This window comes from Equus przewalskii, chromosome 17 (genome assembly GCF_037783145.1).
Source record: "Equus przewalskii isolate Varuska chromosome 17, EquPr2, whole genome shotgun sequence".
Taxonomy (NCBI): domain Eukaryota; kingdom Metazoa; phylum Chordata; class Mammalia; order Perissodactyla; family Equidae; genus Equus; species Equus przewalskii.
The window spans coordinates 65,385,092-65,409,330 of record NC_091847.1 but is presented as its reverse complement, the minus strand read 5'-3'; the positions used below and the strand labels follow the sequence as shown (position 1 = coordinate 65,409,330).

Below are 24,239 nucleotides of genomic sequence, written 5' to 3'. Positions count from 1 at the left end.
AGTCTTTGGTTGCAGAGAACAGAATGTACTCTAGCTGGTTTAAGCCAGAGAGGATTTATTATGTGATATTAGTCAGTTTATAGTTTCTTTAGATTGTTCAATGGAACCACCTCCAGGCTGAGCATTCAGGAAACTTCTGACTGGCAGCAGAGTTTTTGGTGGCTGGAAAATTCATGAGAGGGGAGTATGAGCGGAAGCCAGCACTTCATAGCAAGTCTTATACACTGTTACAGTTTACAAAGAACTTTTATATAAAAGAAATAATGTAAGATTAGTATAATTCTAAGATATTTTTTGAAGTCCACTTTGGGTCAAGAGTTGTTGGGGAAGAGTAACCTATGAGAAAATAACTAGAGGATGAGAGAAAGGGAGAGGGAGAGAAGAGTGCTGCGACTTACTAACTTTTGAAAGAAGTTGTGTATTTTATGTGTTATTAGGGTGAGGTTGAGAGGGATGTAGAATAGAGTGGGGTATTGGCTCCTGAAGCCCAGACGTTTAATACCATAATATGTCACCCATTATCCTAAAGTGCTGCAAAGAAAATGGCTCCTTTTAAGTGCAGGAAAACATTCAACTTTTAAATATTAGAATATAACATTTGGGAGATTTCATGGCAAAAGTTTAAATCTCAGAATCATGTGACTTATGGAGAAATCACTGGGAAATATCAACATTTAATAATTTTAATGGGCAAATACCTCTAGAAAATACGCTAATTTGGCCAATAGCACCTAATGGCAAAAATTGAAGTGGATTTTCAGTGAACTCTAAATTTAGGATATAGAGAAATGGGAGGTCCATTATAAAATTACCAGATTAGGTGAGCAATTTAGTACCAAACTTTATTCAAATAGAATAATAATCACTAGAGACATAATCTCATACAGTTCAATTTTAGCTAGATCAAAACATAAGTTCTGTCATATATGGAAGCAAAATCTTATTTGCATTTTGGTTTCTGCTTTTTTATGATTTAGGTATAGATGAGTGTTTTCTGTGATTTAGCTACAGCACAAAACTCTTTCCTCAAGAGACCCCTTCTCCGTGTGTTTTTAGGCCTCACTGAGCTCTCTCATGAAACAAAGATACAACAAAATAAATATCTTATGGAGAATACCTTATTTTGTTGTTTCTTCTGGATTTGAGGAATTTTCTGTTTTAGCTTGATGAATAAATTAAATCACTGGTAAAATTTCAGTCTGAGTTACTCATACAGTAAAACCAGACTGTGGAGCTGTTTAACTATGTTATTAGCTATTTCTTCAATGACAGCCTTTGATAGGTGATAGTCCATAACATTTCAGCTAATAGTCTCTGGTAGATATATAAATCTAATGTAATTCACTACACTTTAAGAAATGGTAAAAATGATTAACCAATTTCTTTATTATCAAAGACATAAAAGTTTGATAACTTCAAACATAAAGTTATATGGATTCTTATTTCTCAAGTATTTAATGATTCTGATTCTAGGAGATAATACATTGTTTTACTGGGTTTAAACTGGTCCAGAGAGCTGGGTAGGGCATCAAAAAGGTGTATTTTAAACATGTTGTTGTTCCAGTATAATTAACAGTGTCACATTTATATTTGCCTTTTATTCCATGATTATTTAATGTTCCAGACACTGAAGTAGATGCTTTCGCAGATAATTTTTTTAATCCTCACAAAAAATCCTTCAAGATGGTGTACACGTGCCCATTTTCCTGGAGAAGAAACAGTTTAGTGAGAATATATGACTTCTTGAAAGTCACATTTCTAGTCTTTGAGACAGTGTCAGAATCCATGCCTATTTCAGTATTGGATACTGCTTTGTGTTTTCTGGAACCATGTAGGTCTTCTACCATTAACCCCCTCACTATTTATTTCTCAGATGCACCCTGTCTACAGGTCTGTCCCCTGTATAACTCCTGGGGACATGTCTACTTCTCTTCCCTGAGGAGGGGCATCGCCCTATTCTGTGGGGTTCTTCTCCTCCCAAGACTGATTGAAGAGTGGGATACAGTTCTACTCTTCTTCCTTCCTTGCTGGCCCAAACACACAATTATTTTTATTTCTCCAAATTAGCTGACAAACACGGAAGCTATTTTATTTTTCTCCCTCTAAACACAGTAGAGAAAATGCAGAAAACCTGAGAATATTCAAAGTTTCCTAATTTTATGAAGTCTCTAGATGGGTAGTCTCTGATGTAGTTTCTGACTCCCTTCTAAGAATGTAGAGAATAGATTTTAAAAAACATAGCCACAGAGGAAAAGACAGAAACATGCAGAAAGATCTTTCCACACCACTTTGCAAACAGAGAAAAAAGACAAACTGTAAATGGAATGTAATATATAGCATAGCAAGGACTATGTATCTTAAGTCAGAAGACTAAGTGTTATTATTAAAACATGAGAATCTTGGTTCTGCTTGGCTCAAATCTCTGTGTATAACAATATCTAAAGGAATTATCTAACTTGGAGATTTATGCACACTCTGGAAAGATTCGATGAGCAAGGTTAATCCTATAGTTTTCCATAAGAACTGTTGTCAACACATCCTTATTTATGAAGAGCTATAAAGGCCACAGAGAGCATCCTTATGTAAGTCTCTAGTTCCACCTTGCTCCTGGAGTTAGTACTTAAAAATTCTGGATATTGCTTTTTTTTTTTTCCATATTACTCAAGATTTCATGTGGTCCGATCTACATTAAGAAAGAACTTCTTGATTTAGGGCCACTTTTTATTAAGTTTTTGCTTAAGCAGACACTTCAGTACAATATGGAAAGACCATGACTTACTGTGGAATTAAAACGAAACTAATTATTCCAGAAGGCATTGCTATCTTTCAAAACATGAGTTATTTGTGAGTGAAAATGATGCCTTCTCCATAACATGTAGGTATCTTCACACAACATTTATTAGGGCACTTCATATTCAAGGATCTAAAAACTATATTGTGCTGTTTGTGAAATGCACTCCTAAAATATTGAAATATGTGTGCTCCACAAGTTAAAAGGAGGATGTCAGTATCTACTTTTGGCGGTTATTCCATGCAGGCTAGATAGAAAAGACTCATGTCTCAATATGGGTTCATGGGTCCACCATGCAGAGATTTCCTAAAACCTGATGGTATCCCCACATGACAAAAATGCAGGATGATCCTGGGGCTGGCCCTGTGGCTGGGTGGTTAAGTTCTCTCACTCTGCTTCAGCGGCCCAGAGTTTCACCAGTTCAGATCCTGGGCTTGGACCTAGCACCACTCATCAGGCCATGCTGAGGTGGCGTCCCACATGGCACAACCAGAAGGACCTACAATTAGAATATACAACTATGTAGTGGGGTGCTTTGGGGAGAAGAAGAAGGAAAAAAAAAAGAGAAGATTGGCAACAGATGTTGGCTCAGGTGCCAATCTTAAAACAAAAAAATGCAGAATGATCTTATATGATTATCTCAAAACAGTTAAGACCTCAGTGAATTAATGCAGTTTCCAAATTACTCTTTTTATGAAAACCAATGGAATTGCATATCTGAAAGTGAATATTGAAAAGAAATTACTTAAAAACTATAACTTGAAGCTTTAGCTTAAAAGTTTAGCTTAAAGATATACTTTCTTGGGTAGTAATCTGGAAAATTCAAATATTAGTCACGTGCAAATAACCATTGGTTCTATACAATATTTTCCTGACTGCTTTTGGAAGAAACAAAACAACAATAACAGAACTACAGAAAATGGTGCCCAAAAGCTGTGGAGTAGCATTAAAAACATGAAATTTTACTTTTGCAGGATATTCAGTGGGATTCAATCTTCAGTGTCTACTAACAGAGCTGAGAAATCGGAGGTGCTAAGTATCTCACAATTTAAAGAGAACTTCCTCAAAGAGGGAATTATTAACACTTCCCTCAGAATTAATAATAAGTGGCAGAACCAAGCCTTTCTGCATCAGCCACCTCACTACCCATCCCCCCCACCCCCCGCTGTTTTAATATAAAATGACTAGATTGGGAGACAGGAATCACCATGAATGCAGTTATTGTCTTAGAGGCTTTGCTCTCCCTTGCTTTGGAGAGGAATAGAGATGCTTTCCTTTCTAATTGGAAGTGGGAGGGGCTCTAAGAGAATTGCTCATAAAGAATGGGGGTTCTTGCCAGGAAAGACTGGCTGGCATTGTGTTCCTTGATTGGATGTCTGCTTAGCCAGCAAACTTGCTGGTCTACCTCTCGACCTATTTCCGCAGAGGAGAACACTGAGAGAGATTGTTGGCAGAGTGGAGAGAGCCTGTACTCTCACCATGTGGTGTGGTTAAAGATGAGATCAGGCATATATCAAGGAAAGTAAGCAGGTTTAGGCCTGCTTGCCCACTGATATGGACTGAATGTTTGTGTCCCCCCAAGATTCATATGTTGAAACCCTAATCCCCAGTTTGATGGTATTTGACTTTCCCGAGGTAGTTAGGTTTAGATGAGGTCATGAGGGTGGGGCCCCCATGATGGGATTAAGGCCCTTATAAAAAGAGGAAGAGATACAAGCTCTCTCTCTCCCTCTCTTTCTTTGTGCACATACCAAGGAAAGGCTCTCTGAGGATGCAGACAGGAAAAGGGCTCTCACCAAGAACCCAACATCGCTGGCCCCCTGATCTCAGACTTCCAGCCTCCAGAACTATGAGAAATAAATGTTTGTTGTTTAAGCCAGCCAGTATATGGTATTTGTTATGGCAGCCTGAGCTGGCTAAGACACCACCCTACAGGGCTTCTTGCTGGACAGAGTGGTCCAAACAGGAAGAGGCAGCAAATGTATTGCTAGAGGAGGGAGTTGGGATTAGAGAAGCAGGTTGACCTGGAGCTTAATCTACCTTAGCAGAGAACTGTGCTATGAGGACACCACTTAAGGCTTTTCCAAGAACTTGTACAGCCCTTGCAAAGCTGTCAGCATTTGGATAGCTGCCACACATAGGACATCAATGTCCTACCAGAGAAGCAGAGAGCCCATACAGAGAGAGTTATAATAGCAGCCAGTTATTAAAGAGGCACTTGTTCCGCTCCCTTTCCTTCTCCCTACCCCCAACAACTGGAGGAGCTGGTCCTTGAAGAAAAAGGGTGGCAAAGGGAGAAGAAGAATACAGATGCACAGATTTTCCTTTAACCCCCACCCCATCACTACCCCTAGAAGTCTGGGTCTTTCCTCATGCTTGGGGCTGATGAGATGTAGATTGAGTTTGAGATTGAAATTTTGTATTGGACTGAATTTTAATAACCCCAAATGACTGGAAAGTTAGGGAATTTACCAAATGTGAGACTAAGGGAAGTGAAAAAGAGACTTGACAAAACATTACTGGAAGCAGTGATTGAAAAAAATGAGTGATTTCATGTTTATATTCCAACTTTTTGAGATTGCAGTGGTATTCATTTTGATAAAATGTCTTTCATTGGTTTGGCAAATAGAGCGGAGAAATTATTGGAGAAATGTACAATGAGGGTCCACTTCTTTTTCACTTCAGCGTCTGGAAAAAGTAAGAATTTCAAGCCTTTGGGTATTAAGTTATATTCAATGAGTGGCATTTTTGTGGTTGTGGTTTTATATGGGATTAGACTTCTATATAAGGATATTGAAAAGAAAATCTCACAGAATATGAAAAGCGTCTTGATTTTTCTTCATCAGATGACAAATAAGTTGTCAGTTATGTGAGTGTAAAGGTGAATCACTGTGAATCACTTTTTGAAATGGACATGTCTGAGAGATGCCAGTTTGCATTAATGATTCCAAAGGAGTACAAATAGATGGTAAAGCATGCAGCCACTGCGAGAAACTGAAACTGCCCACAGAGCCCCAGACAAGTGTTTTTAAGCAATCACATTTTACATTATCATTTAAGAGGTCCCCATTTTATGCTAAAAATACATATGTTTCTCATATGCTTCTGAGACACTTCTCATGGATTTGATCCTACAGAGTCACTTTACTCTTTTAAAGCATGCTGAAAATCTCTCCTCTTGATATTGATATTACCATCATCTTATAAAAAATAAGATGGAATATAAATCTTATTCCAACTTATCAATATAAAAAATGAAGTCTGAAACGCTTTCAGACCAAGCAATCTCCTTCCACGCCTACTGCCCAAATACATCCCAAAACAAAAATCAACGAAAATACTACATACTTAAGATAGGCTATGTATTCTGCTCTGGCAAAAGCTAATCCTAAGATAATCAGAAGAAGTTTATTTTTCATTGTGGAAAAATATTGAAAATTAAAGACAAATTAGTTCAAGAGAATCACTATTTGAATTCTTGTTTTCTAACATGTGTCTCTCTTACATTTGTGCTTTTTTCTCTTGTAATTTAATGAACTAAATCCAATTTTGGAATAGTGTAGAATTATTTTTCAATGAGGTGGGTATAGCATTGATTTTGGTCATGAATAGTCACTCACTGGCTTTGTGACTTTGAGAGTGCTATTTCACCTCTTTGTGCTGTTTCCTCATCTGTAAAAATGTAGATAAGAACACTAAATATCTTGAATGGTTGTGTATTAAACAGCAATCACATAAAGTGCTTAGCTGTCTAGCACAGAGTGAATATACTATAATTTTAGGTGTTATTATGTAGGTGTGAAGATGGGAATATAGATTTGAATAGAAATGTAAACTGACAGAAAGAAGTTCATCTGAGAGATGTGTTGAAGGAAAATAGATAGAAACCAATGACAGAGAGGGAATCAAAAGTGAATTCAACATTAGCATTCCTCATCCTGACTCCAGCTACTTGATGATGAGGCTAAGTTCTGGATGACTGTGGTTGAGAGGTGGGGGACCGTCTCTTCTGCCCACCTTCCACTAGTGGGCTGGAGGCTCTACATTGGGTATGGCATTGCTGAGAATTCTGAAGCTCTGATTGCCCTTGTCCCAACTCGAAAGGTGGTGGTTCCACACCAGGAGAGGCAAGCTGAGAAGAGAGCTGGGGTCTTTTGGGAGAAGCTTCCTTACATCTTACATTAAAAGAAGGGATGTTCTCTCTTTTCTTTTCTATTTTTTGAGATTAGATATAATTAGCAATCCAGCAGCCTGAAAATAAAGCCAGGAATAAAGAAGGCAGAATGGAGAAATAGAAAGAACCCAAATCTTTAAAGACAAAGTTCAGCCATGAAAAGAATTACCAGCATAGCAGGGAGTCCAGAGGTCCCGAGGGGTCCTGTCCTGGGATCCACTGAGCCTCTAGACCTCCTAATATGAGACAATAAGTATTTCCTTAACATTTAAGCCACCATAAGACATAGTTTCTGTTATTGCAGCCCAAAGCATTCTAAAATATTATTAATTAGATATCATTAATTTTTGAAAATAGTTATTTTTGTCATAAAATTTTTGTACTATGTAATATAATTTACTAGAGTTTTAGAAACCCTTTTTACGTTCAACTCATAAACTACTGTCCAATTTTGATTTCTTCTTTCACCTCTTCCATTTTTATTATTCATTAAAAGAATTATTGCAATTCTTTTTTCTGATTTTTTTTCTGTCTTAGGAATTTTATTATTTTTTTTCTTTTAGCAAGTATTTTTAGCTTCCAATTTTAGTTTCTATTCACACCTCCTTTGCCTTTGCCCATTTCTGAATTTTCTGCCTTGTGAAATATGACTCAATCATGTTATGGTTACAGTATATTTCTTTGTCTTTCCTTAAATATATTTCCATTTACCTAGTTCCACCTGCATCTTAGGAAACCCAATGTGATAGAATGATATGTGATAATACTGATGTGCTTTCTTACCCAAACTTCTAAGCCTATTCTCCACCTCTGTTCAAAGAGTGAAACATGGAACTATCATTTGTACAGGGGGAGGGAGGATAATGTCAGAAATGGACATCGAACAAAGATACTGGATTCTCCTAAGTTGCAGATTCAGCATGAAGGGATGCTTTGAATGACAATGCCAACTTACAGGTGAGTTCTGCACTCCCTGCCTGCCGTTGTAGCACAGTCCTGTGGTCAGAGAAATCTTCATGTTGAAGACAAGGAAGACTTTAGAGGTAAAGAAGAGGAAATAGGGTAGGCATTGAACCTGGCCTACATTCCCCACCATGTGTCATGGAAATGAGAACAAAAGGGCCTTGTCCTGCACTTGTCCCGCCTGGGTCAATGACAGTTGCAATCTCACAGAAATGGAAGGGAAGAGTCAGGGGAGGAACAAACACTGTGCTCATCCTTAGATTTCCCACAGTCTTAAGCAGGACGCAAGAGAATAGCCAGATCTTTCTTGAGCTCATAAGAAGGGTGGAATGGGTAGAGCAGTTCAGAAAATTCAAATAATGTAAGGACACAGGGGGACCTGTAAGAAGGTGGCACTTGAGACCAGGCCAGGACTTGGGCCCTTCACAGGAGGCCCTGAGGACAGCGTAATAGAGGTCAAGGGCACCTGAGAACCGTTACGGGGTAAATTATATATGTATTCCTGGAGGTTAGCATCAGCCCCAGGGAAGGGGGAATGGGGACAAAGAGACTATGATTTCATTTGAAACTGAAGTCATCAAAAATCACTCACTTGGATTGATGTTACTACAAAGTGACTAGATTAGGTTTTTAATGACAGCATGAAGCCTCAGAGTCAAAATATTAAATTAAAGGAAAATAAAATAAGCTGCATTTTTGCACATATCAGTTTTGTGGGATATTGTGACTTTGTGGAATCTGAAATGCATACCTGCTGCACACCTATTTTAAAGATTCAGTACTCTAGAGGCATTTCTTCATTGTCTTTCCCCGCAAAGTCAACAACTTGCCCAATGCTGCTCCTGCTGCCTCCTGCATAACATCTCCTGAGTGCAATGTTTCCTCTCCATCTTTGCTGCCAAGTTAATTATCCAAATTGCAATTAATTCTCACCTAAGTTATTATAACATCTTTCCTTGTGTTCCTACCTCATTTTGTCCTAATTTCAGTAACTTTTATGATCTTATAACTCTTTTTCTTACAGTAGCATGTACTGTCTTAATTCATTCTTGGATTAGGCCTCTCTAACTCTCCATATTTTACAAACCTATTTAGTGTGATTTGGAGACCAAGGATATAGTATACCCTAGTATAATTTATTTATGATTAACTTTCATTTTCTAATCAATAAAGCAGTTGTTTCTTTTGGACTTGCTACCTGATATGAACATGATGTCAAATCTATCATGCCTTGATATTTGCTTGGAATTGTGTCTATGACCGTAGATTTATATTTGGAGACTTGCAGAAAATGATAGACTAAACTAATGCAGATCATCCTCCTCAAAAAAAAAAAAATCTAGATCAAATATTTAAAATAATTTAAAATGCAATATATTCAATGAAAGAAAAGGTAATCTACAAAGTGCCAGGAATTGAGAGAAATAAAAGGCAGAGTTTTAAATGGAAGCTGAGCCAATGAAAGCTCACATGAGTTTTAGGCTTGATATAGCTTCTATGGGATGAGAATTTAACAACTACATAAGGATGAGAGCCATGTTATTAAATCCACATGAGCTGGGGAGCTGATATTGAGTACCAAGCTTAAAAAACAGTGACTTAAAGTAGTGCTTTACTTGCAAAAATGGGACCAGAAACACCCTGCACAGAAGCCTTGGGAATAAGCCTGAAAGTTTGCTCTCTATTTGGGGCTTTAAGCAGAAAAAAGATCCTAGTGAGAACCTGAAACTCCCTTGTCTTTGCCAAATGGGGTCACAATTGATATTTCCAGCGTGGTATAGGAAATACAAGCTGAGAAACTGTAATAAAAACTAGTCAAAGATCATTAAAATCTATTGGATTCAGTCAGGAAAAAAATGCAAAATTGATCTGTCAAGATAATTTCACAACTCAGGGTACATGAGACGCCTGTGGAAAACAGAAATCCATTGAAGATGAATTTGCAATCAAAAGTCACAAACTGCATTAGTAAATGAACCATTATCAGGGAGAGGAAGCAGGCCTAGAAAACAGGAGGATTAACACTCTCAGGAAAAGAAAATAAATAGTAATCTGAAAGAGACTATAAAAATAAGTATATTTAAATTGTTTAAAAGGGTAAAGATATAGCAGAAACCACAATGAAACAAGAGAACCCTATGAAATAAAGTACAAGAAAATGAGAAGTATAGTATATAAGAAGACATAGTTCAAGAGAGAATTTGTGATAAATCTGAGAAAATAATCTAGACTATAGCACAGAGAAATTAAGAGATGCTAACAAAAAGCAGTTAACATATAAAAGATAGAACATGGAGGTTAAATGTATATCTAATAGGAATCTCAGTGGTGAAAATAGAGAAAATGGAAAAATAAAAATAGTAAAATAATTTATTTGCTGAGAATTTGCCAGATGTTAAGAAGACAATCTATCAAATCAAAATAGCATAAAAAAAATGAAATCCCCACCTAGAAATATCAGTGTGATATTGTAGAATACAAAAGGCAAATACATCTTGAAAGCAAACAGAAGGACTAATTCTGTATAAAATGTGAGGGAACAAACTCTCATTCATATGTAAAGGAAAAAATTAAAGACATTTTTGGATTAATAGGGATTGAGAGTATATAACTCACATTTCGCTGGAAAGAATTATTAGAAGGCAATTAAACTTAGAAGGAAGAAAGGGAATGTGAGAAGCAAATGGAAACAAATAAGTTGGTGAAAATGTTGGTTAAACTAAATAAGAATCTACTGTGTAAAAATAGCTAAATTTTGGAGAGTTTGGAAATAAGGTAGAATTAACATATCAGATAAAAGTAACACGGAAGATGGGAGAAGAAGAGTTCAGAGTTTGGTGTTTTATGGTTCTTGTATATTATGGTGTAGATTAAGGTATTGATTATTTTTCATAAGTTAAATTTATAAGTTAAGGTTTTTCAGAGTAGCTACTAAAAAAAATAGAAATAGAAGGTAACAAAAATAGTAGAAGTGGAAAAAAAGAATAAAGATTACCTGATGAATTTGATTAAGCCAAAGATCAATCTAAGATAGAAAGTATGAAAACAAGGAAATCAAAGGAGAAATAAAAAACACCTGGAGACAAATGAAAATACAACAAACCAGAATCTATGCGATACAGCAAAAGTAGTACTAACAGGAAAGTTTATAGCAATACAGGCTAACCTCAAGAAACAATAAAAATCTCAAATAAGCAATCCTTTACACCTAAAGGAACTATAGAAAGAAGAACAAATGAAACCCAAAATGAGTAGAAGGAAGCAAATAATAAAAATCAGAGCAGAAATAAATGAAGTAGAGACTAAAAAGATAAGAGAAAAGATAAATCAAACTAAGAGCTGGTAATTTGAGAAGATAAAAAAATTGGCAAACATTTAGCTAGACTTACTAAGGAAAAAAGAGAGAGGTCTCAAATAAATAAAATCAGAAATGAAACAGGAGAAATTGCAATGGATACCACAGAAATACAAAGGATTATAAAAGAATACTATGAAAAGCTATATGCCAACAAATTGGATGAACTAGAAGAAATGGATAAATTCTTAGAATTGTATAACCTTCCAAAACTGAATCAAGGAGAAATAGAGACTCTGGATAGACCTATCACTAGTAAGGAGATTGAAATGGTAATCAAAAACATCCCAAAAAACAAATGTCCTGGACTAGATGGATTTCCCTGTGAATCCTATCAAACTTTCAAAGAAGATTTAATACCTATCCTTCTCAAACTCTTCCAAAAAACTGAAGAGAAGGGAATGCTTCCTAACGCATTCTATGAGGCCAACTTTACCCTGATACTCAAACCAGACAAGGACAGCACACAAAAAAGAAATTACAGGCCAATATCACTGATTAACATAGATGTAAAAGTCTTCAACAAAATATCAGCAAATCAAATACAACAATACATTAAAAGGATCATACACCATGATCAAGTGAGATTTATTCCAGGGATGCAAGGATGGTTCAACATCTGCAAATCAACCAATGTGATACACCACATTAACAAAGTGAAGAATAAAAATCACATGATCATCTCAATAGATGTGGAGAGAGCATTCGACATGATTCGGCATCCATATATAGTAAAAACTCTGAAAAAAATGGGTAAGAAGGGTATCTCAATCTAATAAAAGCCATATATGACAAACCCACAGCAAACATCATACTCAATGGTGAAACACTGAAAGCTGTCCCTTTAAGAACAAGAACAAGATGAGGATTCCCACTTTCACCACTCTTATGCAACATAGTATTGGAAGTCCTAGCCAGAGCAAATGTCAAGAAAAAGAAATAAAAGAAATCCAGATTGGAAAGAAAGAAGTAAAACGGTCACTATTTGCAGATGACATGATTTTATATACAGAAAATCCTAAAAAATCCACCAAAAAACTATTAGAAATGATAAATGAATACAGTAGTTACAGGGTACAAAATCAACATACAAAATCTGGTGGTGTTTCTATACACTAACAATGAAATAGCAGAAAGAGAAATCAAGAACTCAATCCCATTTACAAGTGCAACAAAAAGAACTAAATACCTAGGAATAAATTTAACCAAGGAGGTGAAAGACCTATACACTGAAAACTGTAAAACGTTGTGGAAAGAAATCAACAAGGCACAAAGAAGTGGAAGATAGTCCATGTTCATGGATTGGAAGAATTAACATAGTTAAAATGTCCACACTACCTACACCAATCTGCAGATTCAGTACACTCACTATCAGAGTTCCAATGACATTTTTCACAGAAATAGAACAAAGAATTCTAAAATTTATATGGAATAAAAAAAGCCCCCAAATAGCAAAAGCAATCCTGAGAAAAATGAACAAAGCTGGACATATCACACTCCCTGATTTCAAAGGATACTACAAAGTTGTAGTAATCAAAACAGTGTGGTACTGGCAGAAAAACAGACACACAGATCAATGGAACGGAATCAAGAGCCCAGAAATAAACTCACACATCTATGGCCAGCTAACTTTTGACAAAGGAGTGAAGAACATACAATGGAGAAAGGAAAGTTTCTTTAATAAATGGTATTGGGAAAACATGGCAGTTACATGCAAAAGAATGAAAGTAGACCATTATCTTACACCATATGCATAAATTAACTCAAAATGGATTAAAGACTTGAATGTAAGACCTGAAACCATAAAACTTCTAGAAGACAACATATGCCGTACACTCTTTGACATCTGTCTTAGCAGTATCTTTTTGAATAACCATGTCTCTTCAGGCAAGGGAAACAAAAGAAAAAATAAATGAGGGTACATCAAACTAAAAAGCTCTGCATGGCAAAAGAAACTATCAATAAAACAGAAAGACGGTCTATCAATTGGGAGAAAATATTTGCAAATCGTATATGCAATAAGGGGCTAATATCCAAAAACTATAAAGAATTCATACAACTCAACAACAAAAGGGAAATAACCTGAATAAATAATGGGCAGAGAATGAACAGACATTTTTCTAACGAAAGATATACAGATGGACAACAGGCACATGAGAAGATGTTCAACGTCACTAATTATTAGGGAAATACAAATCAAAACTACAATGAGATATCACCTCATGCCCATCAGGATGGCTATTATTAAAAAGACAATAAATAACAAGTGTTGGAGAGGATGTGGAGAAAAGGGAACTCTTGTATGCTGCTGGTGGGAATGTAAACTGGTGCAGCCACTATGGAAAACAGTATGGAGATTCCTCAAAAAAATTAGGAATGGAACTACTGTATGATTCACCCATTCCACCTGTGAGTATTTATCCAAGAACACAAAAATACTAATTTAAAAAGATATATGAACCCCTATGTTCATTGCAGCATTATTCACAATAGCCAAGCCTTGGAAACAACCTAAGTGCCTATCAACGGATGAATGGATAAAGAAGATGTGGTATATATACAAATGGTGGAATACTACTCAGCCATAAAGAAGATGAAATCTTGCCATTTGTGACAACATGGATGGACCTTGATAGTAATATGCTAAGTGAAATAAATCAGATGGAGAAAGCCAAATATAATGTGATTTCACTCATATGTGGAAGATAAAAAAACAATAACAATAAACAGACACATAGATACAGAGAATAGATTGGTGGTTACTAAAGGAGAACAGCCTTAGGGGGAGGATGAAAGGGGTAAGAGGGAACATTTCTATGGTGGCAAATGGCAGCTAGACTTTTGGTGGTGAATATGATGTAGTCTATATGGAAGGTGAAATATGATGAACACCTAAAACTTACATAATGTTATAAACCAATGTTACCCTAATAAAAAAAGAAAAGAAAATCTAAGTCAGAAAGCTTGAAAGCAAAGAAAAAAATGGAGAAATTTAAAAACATAAAATATAGTAGAAATAATTGCAAATGACTATCATTGGTTAAAATAAACATGAACAAATTAAAGTCTTTTCTGTTAAGCAGATTTTCAGACTTGGCTAAAAATTGCCACAACATCTAGATATATGCACTTCATAAGAGAACCACCTAAGTATATTGACACACAGAGATAGAAAAAGTAGTGATGGAAAAAAAAGATATTCCAGAAATATACAAATGAAAAGAAATCCAATTTAGTTTTATTATTATCATAATAAGAAACTTTTAAAGCAAAATCACTATTAATCAAAATAATGTCATTACTTATTGATAGAGGGAACAATTAACCAGGAAACTACAGTTTTCAATTTCTGCATACTTCACATATAGACTCAAGATGCATAATATTTACAGAATGTCAGGGAGAATTAGAAGATCTATATTCATGGTGGCATATTTGAGAAAAACTCACCTAAAATATTTTACATCAAGTCAAAAAATTATAGAGGAACACAATCCAATTAAACAAATCTCTCTCTTAATATATTGAGTATCTCACACCTGGAGTCAGAAAATATACAAATGTCTTCACTGTAGACCACAAAGAAAGAAAGTTCCAGGGGCTGGCCTCGTGGCCGAGTGGTTAAGTTCTTGCACTCTGCTTTGGCAGCCCAGGGTTTAGCTGCTTTGGATCCTGGGCACAGACCTAGCACTGCTCATCAAGCCTTGCTGAGGCAGTGTCCCATGCAGCAGAACTGGAAGGACCTACAACAGAATATACAACTATGTACTGGGGGGGCTTTGGGGAGAAGAAGAAGAAGAAGAAGAAAAAAAAAAACGATTGGCAACAGGTGTTAGCTCAGGGCCAATCTGAAAGAGAAAAAAGATAAAGATGGTAAATAAAAAAAAAAGAAAGTTCCAAGAAATCATGACAAAATCAACATGCTAAGACTGTATACTCTTTGACTATAATGTAATAAAATTAGAAATTAACAACAAAAAGATATTGCAGATGTGAATTTTAGTTTCCAGTAATAGTGCATAAGCTTTTATTGCACTCTCTTATCAATAATAACTGCAAACTTGGGACAAAAATATTTAAAAAATCTCTGAAGCTACTGGAAAACAATCAAAAGCAGGCAAAACTGGAGAAGAATCCTCTCTTGAAAGATAGGAATGACCACAATTGAGATCCATGAATGTGGCTTTTCCAATTGAAGGCACTTCCAAAACTTGTGGCATAGTCAGTATAGAATTTGATCTGAAAGTCACAGTCTTATTGATCTAAAGTGGCAGAGGATGGCAGCTGCCAGACTTGCTGGAAATTGAAGGGGGAAATCCAAGAACTGAGGAGGCCTCAGAGGGAAATGCTCAAAATCTGCATAAATTCTCCTTATAAACTACTCTCCTCAAATCTTTGGTTAATCCTTGAACTTCACACATATTAGAATCTCATCAAGTAATTCAAGGGGAAAAACAACAGCTAGAGAGTTGAAAGGAAGAACAGATATTTCAAAGGCTGCCTCCCAGAAGGAGACAAAGCTTGGATTTCCAGTCCTATCAAATTATAGGCTTGATAAATACTTCAGGAGTGTTACTGAAACCCAAGAGGGACTGTGTGTTATGAATAAAGAAAATTCCAGGACTAAGGGATTCACCTTTGGACCAAGGGCAAAACTATTCCACCAGTCATTTAACTGCTTGCTAGAACAAAACTCAACCCCCTTCAGAGGAAAATAAGAAAATAAAGCAGCTCTACAATTTAGTATAACTAGACATGAAGAAACAGCAAAAATCACTAGAAGCTTGCAACAGACAACACAGATGTTGGAATTAGCAGAGGGACTTTAAAATGATCAGCAGGATAACTATGACAACGAATCAATTTTAAAAAGATGGGTATAACAAACGGATGATGAGATAGGGAATTTCAGGAGAATTTGGAAACTGTCAAAAAGAATCAAATAGAAATCCTAGAAGAAAACAGTGTAGTATCTGAAATTTAATGATTCTTCAGATGACATTAAAAGCAGATCAGAAGCAATAGCAAAAATCTTGAGTGAACTTGAGAAACATCTAAACTGAAGCATAGAGAGAAAAAAAGAACTGAGCCTCAGTGACTTGTGAGAGAATGTTGAGCAGCCTCATGCACATGTAAGAAGAGTCTGGAAAGAGAGAAGAATGAGAAGGAGGCAGAGAAATGTTTTTATTTTTCTATTTTTATCAAATTTGATTAAAACAAACCCAACCCAGTAACCTGTAAATCTAGGAAGCTCACAGAAACCTAGGAAGGATAAATGCAAATAGAACCATTCTATGAACATCACAGTCAAGCTGCTGAAAATAGAAAAGTGATGATGAAAATGTTCTGTCTTTGATTGAGGTGGGTTTGTCAAAACTCATGAAATTGTACACTTTAAATGTGTCCATTTTACTATATGTATACCTCAATTAAAAAAGTGATACCCCCAAACTACAATATATATGTCAACTACTTTTATTTTGGTAGAATTCTACCTAGTAAAATGTTTTATAGGTTTCCCTCCATGAAATGACTTAAATTATAGGGAAGCAATTTTTATGGTAATATGACCAGGTTTTATGATTAGACTCATATTTTAAGTTGAAAACAAATGTTTAAAATAGCCTAGCTATGTGTCTTCATTGTATTACTGGGGAAATTAAGACTCAGAGATTAAATGACTTGTCAAAGTCACACACCTACTTAGTCACAGGGTGAAGACCAGAACTCAGATGCACTGAAAGTGGTCTAAATGAAATTAGGCTGGAAGCCAGAAAACACAGGACTAATGCTGAGTAGATATACTCAGCTGTCAGAACTGAACTGGCCATAGTTGTTTCTTTCAAAATGCATTAATAATTGTCATTATTTATGTATCTATTAGTTAGAATAGGATAATTCTTTAGGCATGTTAAGGCCCTTGGGTAAAACTATAATAATAAAAATAAGCATTATAGCATACATTTTTGTGTTAGGGATTTATCTAGAAAAAGAAATGAAAATAAAATGAAGATGAAATTCATTATTCTTGGAGTTACTACAAATAACTCTTATTTTCTTTTATCAATTAATATATTTTCAAGTAATATTCTGGTAACATTTTATCATTTAAAATAAATATATGATCACCAATAGCATATGCAACAGTTTTTAACTTATGTAAAAGCTAATTTTGACTTTAAGAATTGTGTAAATTATAATTATTAGATATTCAAAGAATTTCATTTTGAGAAAGAAATACTAAGCATTTTACACATTCTTCTAATCTTTCTAGTAATTTGTTTATTGCCAAAATAATTTTATATGACAAATTTTAACAGTATTTACCCAGTTTCATTACTTAGGGAGGCATTTCTGAAAGAATATTCCTCAGAATATTAAATATTGTTCTCTCAAGATGCTTTACATAAAAGGATATTATGACCAAGTAAGCTTGAGAAACTATTCTATTTATCCCTTTCAAGATTCTGAATTCAAATCAACATGTTAAAGATCTCCAGAGGTCCTGAAGTGGAGAAAATTATTTCACTTAGTTTGTCTAGATCCATTCAGCTATGTGGGCATATAGAGCACATTATAACCACGGGCCCATTTAGAGCCGGTTCAAAAAGACCCCATCTCTTATCAACAGAGTGATTAAAAATTGTCTTTCAGAAAATTTGCAAAGTCATGTAGCCAGAGCACGGACAGAAGAAATCTTGACCTGACATGACTGTGGAGCCAAAGATTCTCCTTCCCACAGAACCAAAGGACAGGGACACGTCCAGAACGTAAAAGTCAGACTCTTATCAGAAGCAAGGGGTCCATCATTCAGGAAGACCCGGTGTTAAAATTCCTTCTCCACCTCACCATAAATGTTTAAAACCTTACCATAAGTGTTTAGAACCTTACCATAAATGTTTAGAACCTTATCGTTAATGCTTAAAGCCCACCAATCAAAACCTGGCCCACCAGCATTTCCACATGCCAGCCTGTTCTCCCTAACCTTTTAAATTTCACCCCAAAAGCTGAATCCAGGAGACAGATCTGAGGGGATGCGCTCCTGGTCTCCTTGCAGATGGATCTCACACAATAAAGTTGATTTCTTTTCCCAAAAGCTGATGCTGTAATTAATTGGCCTTTTTATCCGCATCAGGTAAGGGAACTGAATTTTGTGCCATAATAAGAGTAGTCAAAACACTTGGGTTCAAATCCTGATTCCACCATTTCTAGTAGTGTGATCTTGGGTAACCTAAACTTAAACTCCCTGAGCTTCAATTTCTTTTCCTTTTCTAAAAAATGAAGACATTAATAATAACTACCCCACAAGTTTGTCGAAAGGATTAAATAAGGCTATTTATGCATAGCATTTACTTCAGTGCATGTCATATGGGAAGCTTTAAGTTTTCTTTTTAGCTATTATGATTCCCCAAATTATTTGACTGCTTTTTCTATATTTCCCATGACTCTGAAAAAATATAGTACAATATCCCGTTTTAGAGGAACTACCATATTTTCTGGCATGATTGTTCTTGGACTTAATTTTTTCCTCCTTATTAATGTTTTACTGTAAAAGTTTCCAAGAATTGAACTAAGAAATATTAAAAATTCAAAGATAAGGGAAAAAAGATTTTGCATAGATATATCTCAGGGGCAATTTTAATTTTTAGTGTATTAGTAATATACAAAATTTCTATGACACTTTTTTCCCTTGAGAAAATGCTCCTAGCAACACAGGATTATCGGGTAGGAGAATTAGTAATTTTTAAAGAGTAAAGTTTCACTAAAAGTGTAAGCTAAAACCTCATACCATGCTGTATGGAGATTATTGGGAGCCATGTCTCCATTCACTTACAGGTATCTGTGTAGAAATGAATATATAATCCAAGTGTATTTTTAGCTCTTCTCTTGCAAGACATTTGAAATTCCCAGTACATATTGAAGATATAGTTGGCTGTTGCTTTGAAATTTTCTGAGTTTATGTGAGTATATTCTGCTTTAAAAATGAGTTGCATTTAAGGATATTGAATATGCTAAAAGTGTTTGATTGCAATGTCAGGTGTGATGTGGTCCAAGAATCACAGCTCATTAGGAATATTGTAAAGTCTCTGATCACAAAAAGTGGTACAAGTTTTTTCCTCCAAACATTAAATTAGAATTTATTATGGTAAAAATGACATGGCAATTTCTGTTTCATTATATAAAAGTACATATATCTTCACAGGGCCCACTGACATGAGATTATATAAATACACTTTTCAAAATTGGAGGAAAAAAAATTAAATAATCTCCATCTTATTTTATATTGCTTAATAGCAGACCTCGAGACAAAGTTTTGAGGGCAAGTAGTGATTTGAATGCTGATTCTAGGAAAACATTGGTTGGGAAGTTCAAAGGAAGGAAGGAAGAAAGGCAGGCAAGCAACAGGGTGCGTTATCATGTAAGTTACCACTTGTTCCATCCTGTTGGGTAATTTTGGGAGATTCAGTAGAATACCTTGGAATTATTCCAAGTGAGGGAAGAATTGGCTGGGATGCTTATGCATCAACTCCCCTCAATGTGTTGTTTGTTGAGAACTGCTCCCAGAGGGCATTACCTCTCAAGCATTTCTGATCTGACTCCTGCACAATCCAAGCAGGCTCTGACCAGGTAAAGCCCTCAGGCTTTGGAAACTCTTTATCAGCATGTGGCAGAGTGGTCAATGTCAAAGGGTAAGTAGTGAGACACTGACAATGTCTTCTGGTTTCAATTTAGCTCTTAATTTTTTTACTTAAAGTAAATGTTAATCATGGATCAATTTTCCTAGGTAGATGTCTTTTTCTCTTGCTAAAAGTAAATTACCAACAAATATAGGTAATTTTAAACTGTGATCTTCTATACAGTATGTGTGGCCCTCATCTATTCCTGGGATACATAGCCAAAGGTACCAAATTAGGTTACCAAGTTCCCTTCAGTCAGACCACTGAGTGGGGTCTTATGTTAAGTAGACTACTCTTTTACATTCTAGAGAAATGCAAAAATTCCGTTTCATAGGCCATGAAGCTATCCATTGATTAAACTTATTTCCTTCCAGGATGTTAATTATGATCTTGTAATAAAAGGGATACATGGATTCCTTGGACGTGAACTCTCCATTTTTATAATATAGAGAAAACCCAAAAATGTCTAAATAGAATTATGCAGAAGATATATCAAAGGTACTAAATTAATATATTTTTAGTATAAACCAAGATTTGGAACAAAACCTTATAGACCATAAGAAGTTCTTTTCTTAAACCACGAAGCTTAATGGCCCATAGGAAAAAAAAAACAGAAAATTTTTTCAGTCGTCCAGAATGAGAAAAAATTTTACTGAGATATAAAAATTCAGTTATGATGAAGAGAGATGAACTTGCCATACAGTGAGTCATAATTTCCAAGTGAGTTTCTTTGAGAATGCGGCTTACAACCACTTTATATGATACGGCTGAAGTACTGCTGCAATGAGAATAACACCTACTCTGAGAATTTATCCATCATTAAATGTAAATGAAAATTTAATCAAATGTCATAATACAGTTATGGGGAAAGAGATGCCAGGAATGAAATAATTGATTTGAAGTGTAAGGGACAAAAACTGAGAAAATGAAAATGAGCCTCAAAATTTTATGGATTTTTTCCATTTGTTCTTAAGTAATTGTAAGAATTAATGAATGTTTGAAATAGCATATGTGGCAAAATGAGAAAAACTGGCTTTGTTCCTTGCTAGGATGTAGTTTAGATTATAGAGTTGATACAGAAACCAGCAGCGAAACTGAAACCTTTCAATATTCTGTCTTGAATTAACATAAAGATAACTACCAGGACACTTGCATGTCTTTAAACCTTTTAGAGAGAAGACTGTATACCCAAAGTGCAGGAAATCAAAGTGTTTATTGAAATTTATGGGATAAATCCATGGAATTTAGGTAAGAGTCACTATGACTTTCTTTAAGTGTTCTTGAATGACTTAATTAAATGTTCTGAAAATTTAATTGGATATTTCTTTGACATATTGTGTTATGATTTAGCAACATAAAAGAAAAATAACATATAAAAATTTGAAGCACTTTTTGTTTACTATCGTATGCATATCTTCAAGGATGAGGTCCAGTCTTTAGAATCTACAACAAAGCCATTGTCTATGAATTTGTACATTTCTGACGGCCTCCCTATTTCCACCAAGTCCTTTCTTACATGTGCAGATATTTTTCCTAGCTTTGAGGTTTAATACCATTCATGTATTGTTATGTCTAACATACCTCTTTCAAAAAGATGTGTCCTATATATAGATATATTGTGTGTGTGTTTATGGTTTCAATTATTATCTATAAGATGAAAGCTCAAATTTATTTATCCAGTCCAAATCTCTCTTTTGGGTACAAGACTGAACACTAGACCCCAAAATATCCAAACAGGAGTTTGGAAAATTCTGGGAGATAAAGTAAAACAGTTCAACCTGCCCAAATCTAAAGGCTACACATCTGTATTCTTACATTAATATTGTATATTATTTTGGGGCTGGCGGTTAAGTTCGCACGTTCTGCCTCAGCGGCCTGGGGTTGGCTGGTTCAGATCCTGGGTGTGGACATGGCACTGCTTGTCAAGCCATGCTGTGGTAGGTGTCCCACATATAAAGTAGAGGAAGATGGGCACGGATGTTAGCTCAGGGCCAGTCTTCCTCGGCAAAAAGAGGAGGACTGGCAGCAGTTAGCTCAGGGCTGATCTTCCTCAAAAAAAAAAATTGTGTATTATTTAAAAATAAAAATCTGATGCACATTATTTCTTACTATTATGCAAAAAGGCCTTACTAATTAGCTTGTAGCTATCTCTAATTCCTCAATTACAGAATCCATTTCTTTAGGAGTTTTTATTTCTTTAGCTTTATAAATGTGATTAAAAAGTAACATTAAAAGTATTAAAAGAGGGACTAGCCCAGTGGCATAGTGGTAAAGTTCGCGTGATCTGCTTTGGTGGCCTGGGGTTTGTGGGTTCGGATCCTGGGCACAGACCTACACACTACTCATCAAGCAATGCTGGGGTGGCATCCCACATACGAAATAGAGGAAGATTGGCACAGATGTTAGCTGAGTGACAGTCTTCCTTGTTGGCAACACATGTTAGCTCAGGGACAATCTTGCTCACCAAAAAAAAAAAAAGTAAAAGAATATGAATTGTATTACAGAAGTATTTTGGGGAGCTTATTTTTGGTCATTTTTTTTTCTGGGATTAATAATGACCAAAACATGCTTCTTTACTGTATTTAGAAAACAAAATCATTGCCAATAAACCTGATAAATAAAAATAGGAATTTATGCATAATGTATACTAATGTTTAAATATTTTCTTAACAAAAGGATTGTTTATTTTGCAAATAGCTCATAGTAATCTAACTGCAAATGAAAGTTTTTCTAATATGTTAAAAATGCTTTTGATTTGATTATATTATTTAAGATAGGCTCTATGGAAAATTCTTATAAATGAGACAATAAAAATCACCTGTATTCCACCCAGGGACCCTATTAACAGTTTTGGTTTATTTTTCTCCAATTTTCCTCAATGACATTAGACACACACACACACACACACACAATACACACACATTTTGTATGCTGTTTTTCCTCTCAACTTTTAGAATTTTCTCACACCTCTAGATATTCGTTATCTGTATATTTAGCTTTTGCATAATATAGATGTAAACTTAATTTTTGACAGTTCCCTTATTATGAACATTTTTTATTGGTTTTATTTTTTATTTTCTTATTTTTTGGTGAGGAAGATTGTCACTGAGCTAACATCTGTGCCAATCTTCCTCTATTTTTTTAAATTGAGTTCATAATAGTTTACATCATTGTGAAATTTCAGTTGTACATTATTTCTTGTCCATCACCACAGAAGTGCTCCCTTTTGCCCCTTGTGCCCACCCTCCAGCCCCCTTCCCCTGGTAACTACTGAACTGTTTTCTTTGTCCAAGTGTTTGTTTATATTCCACATATGGGTGAAATCACATGGTGTTTGTCTTTCTCAGTCTGGCTTATTTCGCTTAGCATAATACCCTCCAGGTCCATCCATGTTGTTGCAAATGGGATGATTTTGTCTTTTTAATGGCTGGGTAGTATTCCATTGTGTATATATATATATATCACATCTTCTTTATCCAATCATCAATTGATGGGCACTTGGATTGTTTCTGTGTCTTTGCTATTGTGAATAGTGCTGCAATGAACATGGGGTATACATGATACTTTGGATTGTTGATTACAAGTTGTTTGGGTAGATACCCAGCAGTGGGATAGCTGGGTCATATGATATTTCTATTTTTAGCTTTTTGAGGAATCTCCATACTGTTTTCCATAGTGGCTGCACCAGTTTGCATTCCTACCAGCAGTGTATGAGGCTTCTCTCTTCTCCACACGCTCTCCAACATTTGTTATTTTTAGTCTTAGTGATAGCCATGTTAACAGGTGTAAGGTGAGATCTTAGTGTAGCTTTGATTTGCATTTCCCTGATGATTAGTGATGTTGGACATCCTTTCATGTGTTTATTGGCCATCTGTATATCTTCTTTGGAAAAGTGTCTGTTCATATCCTCTGCCCATTTTTTGATTGGGCTGTTTGTTTTTTTGTTGTTCGGATGTGTGAGCTCCTTATATATTGTGGAGATTAACCCCTTGTTGGATATATGATTCACAAATATATTTCTCCCAGTTGGTGGGTTGTCTTTTTTTTGATCCTAGTTTCTTTTGCCTTGCAGAAGCTCTTTAGTCTGATGAAGTCCCGTTTGTTTATTTTTTCTTTTGTTTTCCCTTGTCTGAGAAGAAATGGTATTTGAAAAGATCCTTTTAAAAGTTCGATGTCAAAGAGTGTACCACCTATATTATCTTCCAGGAATTTTATGGTTTCAGGACTTATCTTCAACTCTTTGATCCATTTTGAATTTATTTTTGTGTTTGGTCTGAG

The 24,239-nt window shown here is 35.4% G+C and overlaps 1 protein-coding gene across 6 annotated transcripts in view; it reads left to right on the top strand.

Annotated features, from left to right (window-relative positions):
• The window catches only part of COL5A2 (collagen type V alpha 2 chain), a 401,042-nt gene that overhangs the window by 122,806 nt on the left and 253,997 nt on the right, over positions 1 to 24,239 (top strand). The window lies entirely within an intron of this gene.